This window comes from Diabrotica undecimpunctata, chromosome 4 (genome assembly GCF_040954645.1).
Source record: "Diabrotica undecimpunctata isolate CICGRU chromosome 4, icDiaUnde3, whole genome shotgun sequence".
NCBI lineage: Eukaryota > Metazoa > Arthropoda > Insecta > Coleoptera > Chrysomelidae > Diabrotica > Diabrotica undecimpunctata.
In genome coordinates, this window is record NC_092806.1 from 82,689,638 (window position 1) to 82,709,122 (window position 19,485).

At 38.3% G+C, this 19,485-nt stretch overlaps 1 protein-coding gene across 1 annotated transcript in view; it reads right to left on the reverse strand.

Annotated features, from left to right (window-relative positions):
- LOC140439733 (ribonuclease H-like) overlaps window positions 1-19,485 on the reverse strand; it is a 420,401-nt gene that overhangs the window by 218,920 nt on the left and 181,996 nt on the right. The gene's annotated exons all lie outside the window — the stretch shown is intronic.

The window sequence follows — 19,485 nt, forward strand, 5'->3', positions numbered from 1 at the left end:
CCGACGATACCTTGCACGTTGTTGTACGTTGAGCCGTTTAGACGTTACAGGCTTAGTGTCCTTTTGGCAATACGCCGCCATCTTTGTTTTTTGTGTCTACGTATTTGTTGGCCCATCCCCTATATGGTTTCGGTCACGACTAAAGGTTCAGAACCATGCTAAGTTACGCATTGGTCGGCAATGTAGATCCAATGCTTACCGACATTGGCGCCAGTGACGTCAGAGTCTGTCTGGCGTCTGGCGACCTGTCCGGCTCAACCGCCGCATACTCTACTGAATCTTCATCCGAGGACACTGATAGTAATTAATTTATTAATTAAGAATAAAGGTAACCTCTTTTGTCATATTTTATTTATTTTTTTATTTAAAACGCCCAACTTGAAAAAACTTGAATTCAGTCGAATTCAGGTCAAGGCTGAAAAATAATAACTGAAATCTGGGACTTTTCAATGAAAATCGGGATATTTTTTTTTAAATATAGAACTTTAATATCATCATTTTTTTGATTTTTTAACTTGCAATATTTGCGGCTTCAAACTGATTACTGACATAAAATAAATTTTTACATAAAATCATATTGAAACGCAGCAGATTTGATTTTGGTTCAAATCACGTAATGGTTTGGAAATGAATCATTCGATGGGATTGATTTTAAATACCGCGAACGAAATTAAGAAGTTTTTTTTACTTAAAATGGTTGACAAAACCGAAAAAAAACATTGATCAGCAATCACTACATCGTTGTATGCAGCATGCCTCGAGTTACGCCACTGGATTCCATAGAATCTGCACATTCTAGGACAATAGAAACTACGCAATACAATATTATATATAGGGGGACATTTCAATTAATATAACTTTTGGTAGCTAACTTCCGTTACATAATTTTTGTAAATTTATATTAAATAAACAGCCAACATAAAACGATTCACACAGCTGTGGGTGACGTCAGTTAACGGTAGAAACGGTAGAGATTAGAAGTGTTTATAGGCGTTGTAAACTTTTTAAAGTGTTATAATTTAAAATTTTTCCAATACATTAATATTTTAATTATAGTGTTATCTTGCAGTGCACTTAATTGTACGCAGCGACAAAAAAAGGGACAGATATATCATTTCACGGGTAAGTAAATTCACACATTAAACTTGAAAAACATACCAGAAATTTAGCACCTATTATTTTACTTTTCCCTCCCAAGGGTTTAAAATAAATACATATGAGAGAGAAAGTCTTATATATAATTGTCATTTTATAATTAGATTGAAAACTGAAGGATTAAGTAAATAAATTGTTTTAGATTTCCTAAAGATTCATCATTGCAAAAAAATGGATTATAGCGATGCGCCGTGAAAATTTTAAACCAACAAAGAGTTCTAGAACTTACTCCAAACATTTCACAGCGGATTCGTATATTACTAGCGGTTGGAGTTCAAAAAAACAATTAAAAAAAGATGCTGTACCCAGCATTTTCGATTTTCCAAACCATTTAATTAAGCAAGTTACAACTAGAAAATTTCCAGTAAAAAGAGAAACTGTCTCAGTCAAACCAACAGGATTTAAAAGGGGAAATAAAAATATAACAACGAGTGAATCTACCACCATAAAGACTCCAGTAGAAATTTCAGACGAAACTACCTTAGAACCTCCCTTGAAAAAGCGAAGACATTATCTTGGTGACTTTGAACAAGGATCATCTAACAGAGACCAGGAATATAAAGTAGTAGTAAACAAATTAATTCAAAAAAAAACAAACAAATCAAAATGTTACAACAACGAAATAGAAGGCTTATTAAAAAAGTAAATACCTTAAAATCTTCATTAGAACATCTTAAAGAAAAACAGATAATCGATGAAGATTCCTCTCTGAAACTTTCGGTAAGGAAAATTATTAATACTTCTTATTAGTGATCTATTTAGCTTTGGCATGTATGTAACAGTTTATTATTTTATATTGTTTGTAGTTAGTCGATCAAGTTTTGATTATTGCTTTCCTTTTCCTAACATGTTGCCTTATCTACGAACTCTTTAAAAGTGGTATCAAGTAGTAGCTTGTGAGCCTGGGTTTCAAAAAGAAGCAGTGAATGTATTAAAACAAAAAGTAGTTGAACTTAGAAATAAAGGAAAATCATGTATCTGTGCTTTGATGGTCGATGAAATGTCTATACACCAGAAAATAGAATGGGATGGTGAAAAGTTTTTAGGGTAGGTGTAGCTTAATATTTATTAGCAATTATAAAAAGTATCATAACATTATATTTTCTATTTAAATAATTGGAAACATTAATTTTAGGTATGTTGACATAGGAAGTAAACCTCAAAGCGATTCTTCCGCAAAAGAAGCAATTGTATTCTTAATTAATAGTTTAAATGATTCATGGAACCTGCCGATAGGCTACTTTTTAATCGCTGGGTTATCAGGTGTTCAAAAAAGTAATCTAATAAAAATGTGCTTAAAAATAATGCACGGAGCTGATGTCGCAATTACCAGTGTAAGGTTTGATGGTGCAGCATCAAATATTAGCATGGTTAAACAACTTGGAGTTGATTTATCGATTAATTCCAATAAAGTATATTTTCTACATCCAGCAACAAATCAACCAATATATGTAATATTTGACCCACCACATATGTTAAAACTTATTCTCAATACTTAAGGTTATTACAATTTTTTTTTGACGGGAATAATAAAATAAATGCGAACTGTTCGCAATTCCGATACAATTTCAGCTCTCGGTCAACACCATCTTCATACAGGTCATAAAATTGATTTTGAAAACTCCAGAACCATAGCCCCCATCCGCTTTTATAGACCAAGAATTATCCGAGAAGCCATAGAAATAGAAAAAAAGACCAAATTGCCTTAATAAAAGAGATGACGCCATACGGTTACCTTCTACATGGAGACCTCTCATGTTCGCAATTCCGATTCAATTTCAGCTCTCGGTCAACACCATCTTCATACAGGTCACAAAATTGATTTTGAAAACTCCAGAACCATAGCCCCCATCCGCTTTTATACACCAAGAATTATCCGAGAAGCCATAGAAATAGAAAAAAGACCAAATTGCCTTAATAAAAGAGATGACGCCATACGGTTACCTTCTACATGGAGACCTCTCATAAACAAAATATCGACCCCTCCATCCTCGAATCAAAATCCCACTGTCGGAAATGTTCGCGCCAATCCCCACCCTAACCCCCACCTAGGCCACGTCACCATCGACGGTATAAATGAACCGTCCCCTGGTCCCAGTCGTAGTAGTGAACTAGTGAGTGAACTAGAAGTGACTAGTGAGTGTAGTAGTGTCTGAGGGCTCGGGAGACTGAGACCTCGGAAGCCCTGAAGAAGACATCAGAGAGGATGTCGAAAGCTCGGCAAAATGGATATCGACGCGGTTCAACTCGGAAGACTGGTGAGTTTAATATTAATTTTATAATAGTATTAATCTTAGCTCTAAGTTTTATATATATATATATATATATATATATATATATATATATATATATATATATATATATATATATATATATATATATATATATATATATATGTGTAGGTATGTACTTTCAAATAAAACATTTATTTTTACAATTTAAGTCAAAAATATTTATTAATTACTTTGCTCAATAATTTATCTTCCATATTTTTTACAAAATATTGAAGTTATATTAAAATTAATCTAAAATTGGGTAATTTTATTAGTGCTTTGCAGAGAATCCAAGCGGGCGCTTGCCGTTTTGTGACGTCACTTTCGCGGAAGGTGTTTGCTTCAACGGTTCGGTACAAGGCGTGTCTACAGTCTGTCCCAAACCCTCCTTTCAGTGTGTCACTAATTTTGACGTCATATAGGATTTTAAGAATGTCGAGAATTATTGCATGACATTTTAGTTAAATTTGACAGTCGCAGGATCGTAATCTCTCTTTTTCTAATTGAAAATAATTTATTAATTTTAATATTAGTCTCTGTTCTTTCTCGATTTATCTCGGCATATTTAAAATATTTTTATGACAATAAATACAAAATTAAATTTTCACTGTAAAATGTGTGATAATACTAACCTGGAATGACAGTTATCATTTTATCAGTTGACATTGTGAAAGTACTGTCACGATCGAGACAATCTGCGTCAAATTATATTTATGCGCATCATTGATTGGATATTTATTTAGCGTATGCTAAACTCCAACCAATTATACATCCGTAAGTAGAATTAGCTTTACGACAAATAATTTTCTGAGTTCTATGTATAATAATCACAGACTCACGTTTTTTTCTGTCACTTCTAGCTTAATGTGTTAGAGAGAATTCGATCAACTATGACGCACAAAAAGAAGGGTTTGGGATGAACTATATCCGTTTTTATGGTCTAAGAATTTTACACATCAAGTGATATAACTTTTTCGGTTTTTGGTGTTTCAACATCGTAGTGCGTATCCAAATCGAACTTGGGCGTAGGAAATTTCGACACTAAGCAGGTAGCGACTAAAATTTAATGGCAATTTTCGACACCAGCCCCAATTCCCGTTTTTATCTTACAGGTATATTCGACACCAAATAAATATAGCTGCGACATAAATAAAATACCATAATTAATTAATTTATTTATTTTAATAAAAGTAATGTGCATTTTATTTCTTTATAACTGTAATAATATCCAAATATAATACAACTAGTACCTAATTTTTGTACATTTTACCGTTAATATACTTGTATACAATGATTTATTTGCTATTATAGGAATGATAAGATACAGCTTTTATAAAATCTAACCTACGTATTTGTTGGGATCGTAGTTTATCCATCATTTTCTCCAAAAATGCCAATTTAGCCTTAACAGTAGTATTTTTCCTGGTATATGTAAACTATTTATTTTGACATAAGTGTCTACTTGAAATTCTTTTAACTTTTCAATAAAAATAAAAATAGAAGGATGTGTTGAATAAAAAGAAGAATTAGGTCCTCACAGCCTATTGTAAACACTTTTGCGGAACACTTAGTGTTTCTTTGGATGCAGCGCCAAAATATCTGGCCGCTTTTTAACACTTTCTGTTTCGAGAACGAATGATGCTCCAGCACTAATAAATCTCGACCACGGGAACTTTGTATCAAACTCATTTTTTAAATATCCGTATACGTGCACAAGTCAACGTCAAACAAGAAATAAATTACAACTGAAATAATTTAGTCACAAGTACAAAAGTGCCACGCCGTGACAATAAATATTGGGAAAACCCGCTTGTCCTGCTTGGGTGCAAATGTCCATCGCCGCTAATTACCTACCTACCTGCTTACACCACGCCGCGGTGTCGAAATTTCCTATAATAAAATTTGACCCTTCGATTACCCCAGGTACAAAGATAATTTGGTGTCGAAAGTTCGCCCGCCGTCGAACTTCTACCCTACATAAATTTGATTATAAAATTAAATACCAAAAAGGAAATAAAGTTTCGGATTGTCTTTCACGAATAGAGACCGATAATGAAATAAATGTACTAGAATCTGAATCTTTGTGTGTAAATCTTGATGACATAGATGACGCAATACAAAAAGAAATAGAAAACTTATCAGTTCCAAATCAGGAAATTACAGATCAATTGTTTGATCCAAATGACTTTTATCTTCCTGGGTTAAGCAATGAAGAAATTTTGCAATCTTGCTTTGTGTTATGGTATAAACATGGTGCTTATCTGAGCGTATTAGATTATGTGAAGCATACACCTTTTTTAAGTTATCCAAACACTCTACATAGTCCTCAAACGTAATTTTAGTGTTCACCACAGATTTCTTTACCCCCTTCGCCTTCTTTGTCACTCCATAATTTTTAATAATTGCATCAATCTCATCATCCTCATATTCTTCCTCTTTCAACTTCCTCCTCTTTTCTTCAATCTTATCTTCTGTGATAGCTACTTTTATTGTATACAATTTAGATCGGAGCCCTATGTAGTCAGTCATTATTCGGCCTTCATTCTCATCTTTCATCATACCCAACACCTTCTTGTTAACCTGATGGATACCATAAATATTGTCTTTACGATAGTCTGAGGTATCAAAATATTTATAGCAATCTTCTTTCATAGCCTCATATGGGTCTTGTTCACGTATTTCCACGATTACACTATCGGTATCAGTATAGCAAGTTGTAAAGTTTTCACCGAACCTACTAGCTAAGTATCCATATTGAAAATCATAGATTGTCGTTTTAGCCAAGTCTAAAATACTCATTCCGATATAGATTGGTTTATCTAACCATATTTCAGCTCTACGCATCTCAACAGCTACCAAGTTTTTACTAAAAATCGTTGCATTCTTAAACAATGGGCTACTTATTCTAGCTTCAGCTCCGTAACGACCCTCCAACAAAGTAAGCAACTTTATATCAACGCGCTTGCGCACTGATTCCATAGTCTTCTCGAACACTGCATTATTCATAAGCTTAAAAAGATCCTTTTCAAACTCATTTTTCGCTGCCTTCCGGAGATTTGTATTAAGATCGATGTATGACTTTAACCATGGAGCCTGTTTGAATTTCAATACTCTATGTATCTTTTTCAGGATCAATCCATTTGCAAGCGCCTGTTTTAGTGCTCTATAATGTATTACATATCTTTCTTTATCTTGTAGGGTGGCCATTAATTTAGTCTGCTCTCGCGGACGTGTAGGAGGAAGCATAGTCTTAGAATTTAAAGACTCAGGACAAAACGGGATATCTTTATGACGATCATGAAGATGTTGAGGGTACTCCAGATCAACCTCGAGAATGTACCCTTCAGAAGCATCGTCAGCAATGGAAAGGACATCAATATTGGCATCGACCCACTCGAAACCGCCATATGGAAGATATTGAGACATGGCCCAACCATACTGATTATTAACATCAAAATACATAAGGAACGTTTTTGGTTTAGATGGGTCATAGTTGTTGATGTATGGATTGTTAGCTTTCACACGTCTTTTAGAGCAAACTTGACTAAGACCACCACGAATACCACGTTCAACAAACAAATGCATGTCAGGATCGGTTAAAAGCTCCAGTTCTTGACCTGTATATTTAAGCATTGCATCCCAAGTAAAACCAGGTAAAGTATAATAGTGAGCAGGGTCAAGATTATAAGTGTGAAGAGAGCTGGATCGGAATCGCTCAAAGATATCTACAAGAAGAAGAATGTCAGTTTTCATATATAAATCGACATAATCCTCGAGAGTTGCACAATTGAATGATGACCAGACTTCTTGAGCGCGACGATAATGTGGACGAGGACATGGCTTATCTTCAAGTTTATTGTAAAAAGACTCAATAGGAGGCACAGAAGTCTCACAGAATTTTTTAAATGAATCTATATAATCATATGGCATGATACCTTTTTTAGTTAGAAGATGGAAATTCTCCTCAGAAAGCGAAGTATATTGGGACTTGAGATTAGGAAACTCTGGGAGGTAAGAAGCTAATTTATCAAGAGAAGAAGACATAAATCGATAACTGTCGATAAAACGGAATTTAATTCGAGCCTCATTAATATGTTTTGTAAAAGAAATGTATTTTTCCTTAGTAATAGGAAGAAGATCTACGGGGCCTTTGATGTGTGTAGCAATATCGTTAATAATAAAATGTGCGTCATATCCGGAGAGATTATGAAATATTATTGGAATTGTATGAGCATCTTTATAATTAATGTTACACCCTTCGTGAGCTGCACCTCTATAATTATTGTTAGGAATAAAGTGATCATGGTCTCGCACTTTCTTATCATTGGGGGAAAAGCGCTGCTCACAGATATGGCAATGAGTGGCTGCATGGAAATCGCTCTCTTGCTGAGTTGTCATATTTATATCATATGGGCACATAAAAACCGTAGAAACATCCTCAGCAAGCTGATTAAGTTCATCTGCAAACCACCGCATACAATCTTTTCCTCTATACGATTTGTAAAAAGAGAGCGCATTATCATACGAGCATTTAAAGAAGTACCCAACTGCTACAGGAATATGTTCTTGAGGTTTTTTAGGATCTCCTGTACGTTTCAAAGCACTCTCGAGATCTGCGTACACGGCGAAGGGAGCTTTAATCTTATTCCGGAAATTCTTAAATTTCAACATTGTATTGCTTTCCTCGGGCATTTTAATGGCTGTTTCATTATTTCTTATGCAATCTACCGTGTGAGCTTCTAGTTGAGTAGATGATGAAAACGGTTGTAGGCATCTATCACATATAAGATCTGATCGGCCGCTGCAGCATGCCTTATGAATATTTAACTTTTCTTTTGATCGAAAGTAATGAAGGCAGGCATCGCAGAAATATTTGGCTCCATCACATTTGCTAAGCTGCTTGGAGACGAGGCGGGACAGACTTTTTATCCAAACGTAATGGTATCTAATAGGACCTTCGGTATCATCATATTTATCTTGAATTAAAAGCAAATTCACATGTTTATCCTTCTTGTTTTTAGTTAGAAATGTAGGGAGGGTCGTAAAATCTCTTTTTTCTTTTTTCAAAACGTATACATTAATTGAAATGTCATTCTGTTTTTCAAAATTAGGAATCTGCCTCATCGTCATTGGCCACTGTATTCCCTTCAACTTCAACACTTGCGAGTAGTGCGGATATTTTGACACTCTTTGAGGATGTTTATCAACAGGATTCAACGCTGATATGACAGACCACGCAAAGCATGCCTCATCATCATTTTTGACGTTAACGCATGCTTCCTTTCTCTTTATTTGAGGAGGAAGTTCAATATAAGAGGAACCAAGTTGTGGTGTGTATTTCTTAATATTTACCCCGAGGTTAACAACAGCCTTTATTTAGTGCCCAGATTTGTGTCTTTGTATATTGGAGAGTTTGATGTGGTAAAATATTTGGTGTCTTTTAGGATTTTCTCACCGCTAGCTATCTCGAATTCTCCCCCAAAAGCAGTATTAACTTTAACTACCTCATCCTTCTTTAGCGCGTTTTGAATCCTACGTTTGAATAGCGCCTTGCAATCTACTAGGAAACTGCTGGGGTCTTTGTGTTTGAGGTTTGAGATGACTCCAGTTCGAATTCTTGAGTTGAACGCTGATAAGGAATCATCCCATTGTACCCTCTTGTACGCAGTCTCCGGTCGAGTGTTAAGTCCCGCCCCCTTCTTTTGTTCGGCCTTCAGTTGGTTTCTCAACGTTTTCACATGCCTCATCTGAGCTTCTAAATGCTGCTTCTCACCCATCGTCTTGGCATATCTCATCGAATCTCGTATCTTTTTACTCGCTTTCCTACACTCAGTCAGCCCTTTCTTAACATTATCTTCCTGATAATTATTTCTAATCAACCCCAAGATGGATGCAATTAGCTGAATAAGTTTAGCTATCATGTTTAAACAAAACAAGCAAATATTCAAAAATAGATTAAAAAATAAAAAATTTCCAAAAAACGATATATCAAAAAAGTCAAAATATTCAAAGAAATCAAAATTTTTAAATTTATCACTCACCATAGCACAGATTTAATCTCACCAAAGCACACGTCTGTACGCTAGGAATATCTGAAACAGAATGAAGAAAATACCATAATGCATGTCGTCGTAGCTAGAGTGGACCTATGAACTTATCCACTCTGCTATACGCTCTGCTCTAGGATATTTCGCGAATTCGATGTGCGAAACACCCTAGGCACTTATCCCTTAGTCTAGTTGGGACGTTAATTGTTTCTTTTTGAAGGATAAAATAAAACTCAATCGTAAGAGACGAAGACAAAGCCTCAGAGTCTGAGGTAGGTGGAGCAGAGCCCCGCTAGTCGGCTCCCTAGAGTTTAGGGCTCTAGGAGAGACCGAGGTAGACTGTCCTTTGGTTTGGAAATCAACTAATATTTATACATAATATTTTACAAGATTCCAAACCAAAAGACCAATGAAAAAATTGGAATAGGAAGGAAGGCGGGGCGATGCGCGCCAAGAGTGCTCATTGGTCACTCTTGACCGAGCACTTGGCGACATCCCCCCTCCTTTCGAGACTCTGAGGCTGTGGAAAGTTTTATTGAAAATTTTAAAATATTACAAGTTTAGGAAATGCGAAAAATATATAGAACAATGAATACAGTAATTTAAAAGTGTCCAAAATAAATTCAAAAAGTTCGTAACTCACATACAACACTTATCTTGAACCTAGGGGGGCCAGATGTTACTGCATCTCCCTCTGCGGCATGCTCCATCCACGGTCGGTGTACCATTCCTCCCAGCGGGTTCGTCTTCTTCTCTGTTATCCGGCTTCCATCCGCTTATCCTGGGGTCTCGTAGGCGAGTTTGCCTGGGGCTCCGTGGTGACGCGGACCACATATCTGGAGAGCAGGCAGGGACTGTGGCTACTCCAGGATTTTCGTAGCTTCCGGGGCTTCAAAACGTCGCAGAAGGCTGGCTCGCTGAGACACCTGGTACACTGAAGGCATCAGGATTGCTGCAAAGCTCGATGGCGGAGTGTTAGAATATAACTTTCTAACACTCCGTGGCTCTCCCCACTGTTCACTTGACTTTAACCCATGTTAAAGTCAATGGAGTGTTGCCTTCTGTGGGTCAGGAACTGGGTCGTAGGTCCGGATTTTAATCCATTTGTTGGGCGCCATGTCGTCGTAGCTAGAGTGGACCTATGAACTTATCCACTCTGCTATACGCTCTGCTCTAGGATATTTCGCGAATTCGATGTGCGAAACACCCTAGGCACTTATCCCTTAGTCTAGTTGGGACGTTAATTGTTTCTTTTTGAAGGATAAAATAAAACTCAATCGTAAGAGACGAAGACAAAGCCTCAGAGTCTGAGGTAGGTGGAGCAGAGCCCCGCTAGTCGGCTCCCTAGAGTTTAGGGCTCTAGGAGAGACCGAGGTAGACTGTCCTTTGGTTTGGAAATCAACTAATATTTATACATAATATTTTACAAGATTCCAAACCAAAAGACCAATGAAAAAATTGGAATAGGAAGGAAGGCGGGGCGATGCGCGCCAAGAGTGCTCATTGGTCACTCTTGACCGAGCACTTGGCGACATGCAGGGTATAAGGTAAACTTTAGTCGGACGGAAAACTGAATGGTATTATAAAAGACTCCTCAAATGCACAATGCCAATACAAGTACAATAAATACCTATACAATAAGCATAATATACAGGCTTTCCATTTTAAGTTTGTTTAAAAGAGAAAGGCATAGCATAACATATTAATCAGGTAGTTGTCAACAATAGCCGTAGATATTGTCACTAAAGAAAATTTAGATATAAACATCTAAAAATCATGATTACCTCACGTGTTCAGCACTAAGAATCTCGATAACTCTGAATAATACCATTAAGTTTACACTCCTCGGATAACAGTCAAAAATCTTGACTACCCCACCACTTTTAGCACAAACATACTTGATAACTGCTATAATACCATCAAGTTCTCACGTTTTATCAGTAAATCATGGCCCGATTCTAAAGAAAATGTCAGTATCAGTATGCTAGAAGACCAGTACAGGGTGAAATTTATGTTAAAACACAAAAGACGCTCAATACTGAGTGTTTACAGAGGATAATATAGAAAAAATAACAAAAACAGAGCTCGTCGGAAATAAGCAGAATCACAATAAAAAAGTATTCATAACTAAAATAGTTATGATTGTTAGAAACGTATAAAGTATAAATGTCACCTAAATTACTGGCTAATAGTATAAAATATAAAATTAGATTCAACACACTTATTCTTACGTGATAAGCCCTAATACTATCTCTAAACTATATAAATTTAAACAAAAGACGCAAGAATAGTAGAAAAATATTTTTATTCGCAACTAAACACATATTTTTAAAGGAAATCTGAACACGCAACTACTAAAACAGCAATAATTGTAACTAAAAAAGATCTAATTAAAAAATAAAAAAAGGCCAGATTCTAAAGAATTTTAAAAATGACAGTATCAGTATGCTAGTAAACCAGTACAGAGGATAATATAGAAAAAAAAAATAACAAAAACAGAGCTCGTCGGAAATAACCAGAATCATAATAAAAAAAGTATTCAAAACTAAAATAGTTATGATTGTAAGAAACATATAAAGTATAAATGTCACCTAAATTACTGGATAACCGTGATAAGCCCTATTACTATCTCTAAGCTTTATAAATTTAAACAAAAGAAGCAAGAATAGTAGAAAAAATATTTCTATTCTCAACTAAACGCATGCTTTTAAAGGAAATCCGAACACACAACTACTAAAAATTCAATAATTATAATTAAAAAAGATCTAATTAATAAATAAAAAAACAATAAAACAAATAATATTCTCTAAAATAAATATAAACTCACCATGGTTTAATAAAAACTCACACACTGAATACACAAAAATTTAAACGTTGTTTATCCATCCGCAGTCAAACTAAAACTGATTTTAAAATATATTTTACTATAGTTGAGCCACTGAAAAGATGGAATGATCATGTGAATGGCACGCACTCTTAAATATTCCTCTTCCTATGTTCTCACTTTTCCCACGTTTACACCGCTCAACAAAAACGAACTAACAATGTTGCTATAATATATTTATACCGTTTTTTTTAGAGGTTATTGATTTACATTAATTTTAAACCTTTTCACAAAATTCACCAGCCAGCGAAAGTGAAACACAAATCATGATACATAAAACATTTAAGTTATAGTATCATGACACAAATAATGACGGTGTAAACAGTTTCCCATAAGGTCTAGTTTCGAGCGCCTGTCGATGCTTGCATTGAGTGATCATGCGACCTTGGAATCCATGTTTTAAGCGGCCAGGGTATAGCGTGTGCAGGCTGGATTAACCTTGTATCTATATATAAAATTGCATATGTTTCCTGCGACAGGGAAACGCCACCGTGAGAAATTATTAAAGGAAGCAGATGCATCCGGTGACGTCAGAGTTCTCGTTAGCATATTTTATGATATAGTTAGATTTCCAAGTTTTATTATATACGAGGTTAGTCACAAATTACTCATAAAATATAATTGCAAAAATTTAGAAGTTAAAGCATGAGATTGATCAAAAATTATTCTCTTTGTTAGTCATTCGTCTTCTTATCTTTCCAAGTTCAATTATCTACGAGGGTAGTCGCAAATTACTCATTAAATATAATTGATAAAGTTCACGTCACGTGTCGCACGTCACGTTACGTGCGACACGTGTTCACGTCACGTTTTCACGTGCGTCACGTCTTCACGTCACGTTACGTGCGCCACGGGTTCACGTCCGTAAAAGACAAGCTGAGACTTAAAAGTCCATTTACAGGAAAACATAACCAATTTTTATAGCTTTAGCAATCTCCACAGGAAAATGGACCGGCAATTTGTTAAATGAATATGTAGAATGATAATTGTAATTTGGTGAAAATCAACATTTGTAATTATTATAAGTAGAAATTAAAAACTCTAAAAAATATACATTGTTTGCATATATCTGGTCTACGTCAGATCACGTTAGGTTAGGTTAGGAGTTCGTTAGGTAACGCTTTACGACCCTTGGATCGATTTTGACGTCTGAGATGTCATACAATCACGTATGTCGTTGTGGTAACGTCCACTGATAGACATGAGCCTGTTACGTTCGCCGCTAGACATAGGTCTCCAGCAAAAACGACATAATGCCACATCTTCGCAGTTATTGGATCGATTTCATGCATCACGTTTTACGTCACATGCGTCACGTTTCACGTCAAATTTCACGCTTTCGGCCACATTTTGTCACATGTCACGTTTTGCAATAATACACTACGTTAAACCAGAACGCGACGTTCACAATAGGTTAAGTTAGATCCAGAAATGCCACGTATGTTAGGTTAGAGCCATAAATGTTACGTAAAATACTTTTGGAAATTAAAGTATAAACGGTACATTTTTACGTGAAGACATCACGCGTCACATCAAAATGTCACGAATCACGTCAAAAACGTCACGTTTTAAAGTCAACACGTCACACCATACATATGGATAACATGGGAGTAAAGCGTCTTTTCGTCTCTTGAGTAAAGTTAGCGATGGTTGAGCGATGGTTAATTTATTAGGTTAGGTGGTGCCGCGAAGCGACCCGCCCGCTTCGCGGCACCACCTAACCTAATAAATTAACCATCGCTAACTTTACTCAAGAGACGAAAAGACGCTTTACTCCCATGTTATCCATATGTATGGTGTGACGTGTTGACTTTAAAACGTGACGTTTTTGACGTGATTCGTGACGTTTTGATGTGACGCGTGATGTCTTCACGTAAAAATGTACCGTTTATACTTTAATTTCCAAAAGTATTTTACGTAACATTTATGGCTCTAACCTAACATACGTGGCATTTCTGGATCTAACTTAACCTATTGTGAACGTCGCGTTCTGGTCTAACGTAGTGTATTATTACAAAACGTGACATGTGACAAAATGTGGCCGAAAGCGTGAAATTTGACGTGAAACGTGACGTAAAACGTGATGCATGAAATCGATCCAATAACTGGGAAGATGTGGCATTATGTCATTTTTGCTGGAGGCCTATGTCTACCGGCGAACGTAACAGGCTCATGTCTATCAGTGGACGTTACCACAACGACATACGTGATTGTATGACATCTCAGACGTCAAAATCGATCCAAAGGTCGTAAAACGTGACCTAACGAACTCCTAACCTAACCTAACGTGATCTGACGTAGACCTAACGATATAAAACGTGATGTTTGATCTGACATTCGACATAACCTAACGTCTCTGATGGTGTTCTGATAGTGGTCAGATAGTATCTGATAGTGTTCAGATAGTGGTCAGATAGCCTCTGATGGTGTTCGGATAGTACTCTGATGGTCTCAGATGATGTTCAGGCTGACAATGAGAACACTGATAGCTAAGGCAAATGTGTGCCAAAAGACCTATGTCATGATTAAATAATCTAAGACAATGGTATATATGCAAACAATGTATATTTTTTAGAGTTTTTAATTTCTACTTATAATAATTACAAATGTTGATTTTCACCAAATTACAATTATCATTCTACATATTCATTTAACAAATAGCCGGTCCATTTTCCTGTGGAGATTGCTAAAGCTATAAAAATTGGTTATGTTTTCCTGTAAATGGACTTTTAAGTCTCAGCTTGTCTTTTACGGACGTGAACCCGTGGCGCACGTAACGTGACGTGAAGACGTGACGCACGTGAAAACGTGACGTGAACACGTGTCGCACGTAACGTGACGTGCGACACGTGACGTAAACTTTATCAATTATATTTAATGAGTAATTTGCGACTACCCTCGTAGATAATTAAACTTGGAAAGATAAGAAGACGAATGACTAACAAAGAGAATAATTTTTGATCAATCTCATGCTTTAACTTCTAAATTTTTGCAATTATATTTTATGAGTAATTTGTGACTAACCTCGTATATAATAAAACTTGGAAATCTAACTATATCATAAAATATGCTAACGAGAACTCTGACGTCACCGGATGCATCTGCTTCCTTTAATAATTTCTCACGGTGGCGTTTCCCTGTCGCAGGAAACATATGCAATTTTATATATAGATACAAGGTTAATCCAGCCTGCACACGCTCTCCCGGACTGTATGTTTTTACCTCGGCGATTGGTGGGAGGGCCGAGTAACTGACCTTGGTCCCTTATATTGTGAGGGGAGCACGGTCAGTGAAACCAAGAACAGTCCAGCGTCCGGAGCCGTTGCACCGGGTGGACGCCGGACTTCGCCTCCGGACGCTAAAAGGCGCTGCAATCACTCCCAATTGCGACGCCTTCCTCCCCAGACCCAAATGTACTGCTCCTCTTCCCCCACATTCCACAGGAGAAAACCTGGCCAAAAATCCGACGGAGTAAACCAGCGGGAAAAAATCCGGAATCTAAGGTGTTAGATACCGTGCTGAAGGATGGATGACCACACGATACGTGGCCATGAACGGTTCCCTCGGGGCACCTGGCGAACCCCCGTTGTAAACAGCCTTACCATCACATGCGGGGCTCTGTGGTGGCGGAAAAACCCATTCCCTAGCTACTCGTGGGATCCAAATGATACCGAATTTTTTTACAAAAACCGCGGGCGACCCGAGCGGCAAATCGGGAAGGCATACAGACTACGCCAGGAGGAGAATTAATTCTCTTCCTGACGAAAATATATTAAAAAGAAAAGCATCTTACGACAAGTTTGAGAAAGAAACCTACAAAAAGAAGACATGCAGTGAGGCTGTGGAACTATTAGATTACCTAGAAGATTTGGGAAAACAATTTAGCAGATTTACAGGATTAATTCAGGAGTTCCCAAATACGGCGAGACCTATTAAGGAACTCTATAGGCATCTGATCAAGAGGCATGCCCTCCAAAAAATGGAGCATTTCAAGAAGTGGCTACACATAAATTCGACTGAACCTATAGAAAAAATGATGGTAGACACGGACACGCAGGTGGACGCTGATGCCAGTTCAATAGCTCAGAAACCCGCGACTGCGGAATGTGGCACCCAGACGGACGCGTGGCATGGCCCTCCCAGGGCAGTCAGGGTGACGAGTCTCGAGGGAGTTAACACTTTTGCTGACTTCCAGAGACACGCTCTCTACGACTGGCCCGAGAAGGTCTTCAAGAAAACAACGATCGAAGTTCTGAACCCGCTGGACTCTAAATGTAATATAAAGGTCGTGGCCCTGGAACCTAACGACCCTAAAATGATGTTCTCCATACAGAGATTGTATCGAGACAGGTACCCAGACTTACCAACCCTCGAAGGAGACTTCGAGGTGTTGGAAAATTCTACTACTGTAAGAAGGGGAGAGGAGAGAAGGACTAAAGTAGAGAAAGTTATCAAGCTGTTGGCCAGCACACCCGAGCAACTCTGGCACGCTCTCGAGCGTGTCAGAGACGAGATAAAACAGGAGGACTCGGTGGCTCTGCACCATGTTAGTTACATGCAAGTGGTTGAACTACGCAAGATGGCTGAAGTGATATTCACTAACACTAAAGGTACGACGGTACAGATCTACACCACGGCCACGCGGCGAGAGAGGCCTACATATGGATTCATTGTATCCAAAAAAGACTCAACCTACTCACAGCTTCTGGAGGGGGTGGAAAAAGCAGTAGGAGACACGCAAGCTAAAGAAGCAATCCGAAGTCTACGTAGCACGAGAGACGGAAATCTGTTGATAACAATAGATAAGGACCAGGGGCGGCCTCAATGATCAAAAACGTGATAGCGAATAAGGAGAGTGGACTGACAGCTAAACTCGTGGGAACTGAAAAGCAGGCCATTATTCACTTAAGAGGCATGACGGCGAACACGGAGGAGGAGCACATTAAGCTTGCTATTCAAAGAGAAATCGGCAGATGGGAGCCAAACTTCGCTATAAAGCAGATCCGCCCTATGCGCAACAACACCAAGGCAGCCACGGTCATCCTTACCGCGCAAGCGGCAAGCGGATACTAGACCTAGGACACCTGAAGGTTGGCCTTGCACGGTGTGAAGTGGAGCGAAGATATGTCGTTAGGAGATGCCAACGCTGCTGGAGCTACCAGCACGACGTTGCGAGATGTGATGGCCCGGATCGTAGCGGGCTCTGCCATAGATGCGGAAAAGAAGGCCATACTTTTAATACATGTAAGGAAGATGAGCACTGCGTCGTATGTAATGAGCAGCATCGGATAGGTAGCGGCAAGTGCGCGGCCTTCCGCGAGGCTCTACAGAGAGCAAGGATGGCGGAGCAAAATATAAACATCGAGGCCCCTCCCCCACAGGCGCATCAGCCTCCCCCAACGACAGAGGTCACCAGCATGGAAATTGCCCAAGAGGTACCCGAGAACAATGAGGTAAACTTGACCGAGAGGCCTGCGGACCCATCTCCCTCCGCAGAGGAATTGAGGAGAGTGGATGATGAGGTATTCAATGGGGCTGCCCACTCTACACTTATGGAGCAGTTTAGCTCTCTTTGCGACAGTGCCGCGGGAGATATCGCACGGGTCAAACCCCCCACTCGTTCGCCTACTCCGCCCCCTCCTTCTTCGGACGGAGACCCAACTGCCTCCACCCCTCAGACACTACCCCCTCAGGGTAGCGTCATAGATTTGCGCGGATAGACGTAAGGAACCCCCCTCACCATGTGACCTTACTGGCTAGTGGTATAGACTCTAAAAATGGCTTCGAACGGGTTAAAAAGATTAAAGATACTGCAAGTAAACATCGGACGGGCCAAGGTGGCACACGACCTGATACATGCGAAAGCCTTGGAGATAAAAGCAGATATCATTATAGTCCCTGAAACAAATAAAAACATCGTTAAAAAATTTGGTTGGGTTGCCGACACACGATCAGATGTTGCCGTCTACTTGGTGAATAAGAGTGTGCATATAAAAAAGGTCACTAAGAAGGAAGGATTTATCAAGATCAATTTGAATGATGTGGCAATAATAGCCTGTTACATTTCTCCAAACATTAACACTACACAATACCAAGATAAGGTAGATAGTATTATTGAGGCGTCACTTGTAGAAAAATACTTCACAATCGTTGGTGATATAAACGCCAAATCCATTCTATGGGGGTCCCCAAGAAATGACAATAGGGGGGAATTATGGAACGAATGGATTTCATCGTCCGACTTGGTAGTGTTAAACAACGGTAAACACACTTTCGAAAGAGGAGAATCACGGAGTCACATAGATATTACCCTAGCATCAAATAATTATGCAAACAAAATTACAAATTGGTATGTACTAGACGAGAACATGTTTACTTTTCACAAGTACATCTCCTTCGAGATAGGAACAAAGGTCACAACTAGGAACGGCAGAAGAACACTCGCTTTTAATAAAGTAAGATTTGCTGAACAGACCAGAAACTTACAAGAAGAAGCTACCGACTTTCCCACCTTTAGAAATGCAATAATACGAGCACACAAGTCGAGCAGTAATAACAAATATGTCACATATACTGTACCATACTGGTGGAATGACGAAATACAGCAAAAACGGACAGAATGCCTTAGACTTAGGCGAATCGCGCAGAGGAATAGGACCCAGCAGATAAAGGACGAGTATAAAAGCGCCAAAAATGAGTTAAAAAAGACGATTAACAGGGCCAAGCGCACATGTTGGAAAAACCTGTGCGAGGCGCTGGAGAACGATGTATGGGGTGATGCATATAGAATAGCCACCAAAACGCTGAGGTCAGAGACCCCGTACAAACTGTGCGATGATAAAAGAAGGGAAATTGCGAATACCCTTTTTCCCTCAAAGCAGAACACACACTTCGTACAAAATGAACATACCTGTCCGAATGGCGTCAGTCTCGCAGAACTCACCAGAGCCGCAGAGTCCATCAAAGTAGGTAAATCTCCTGGACCAGACCGTGTGCCACCAGAGGCGATAAAATTATTAACCACATTACAACCGGAAGCGGTTATAAAAATCTTCAATCAGCTGCTTACAACACAAGAATTCCCTGACGAGCTCAAGCGTGCGCGACTCACATTAATACTTAAACC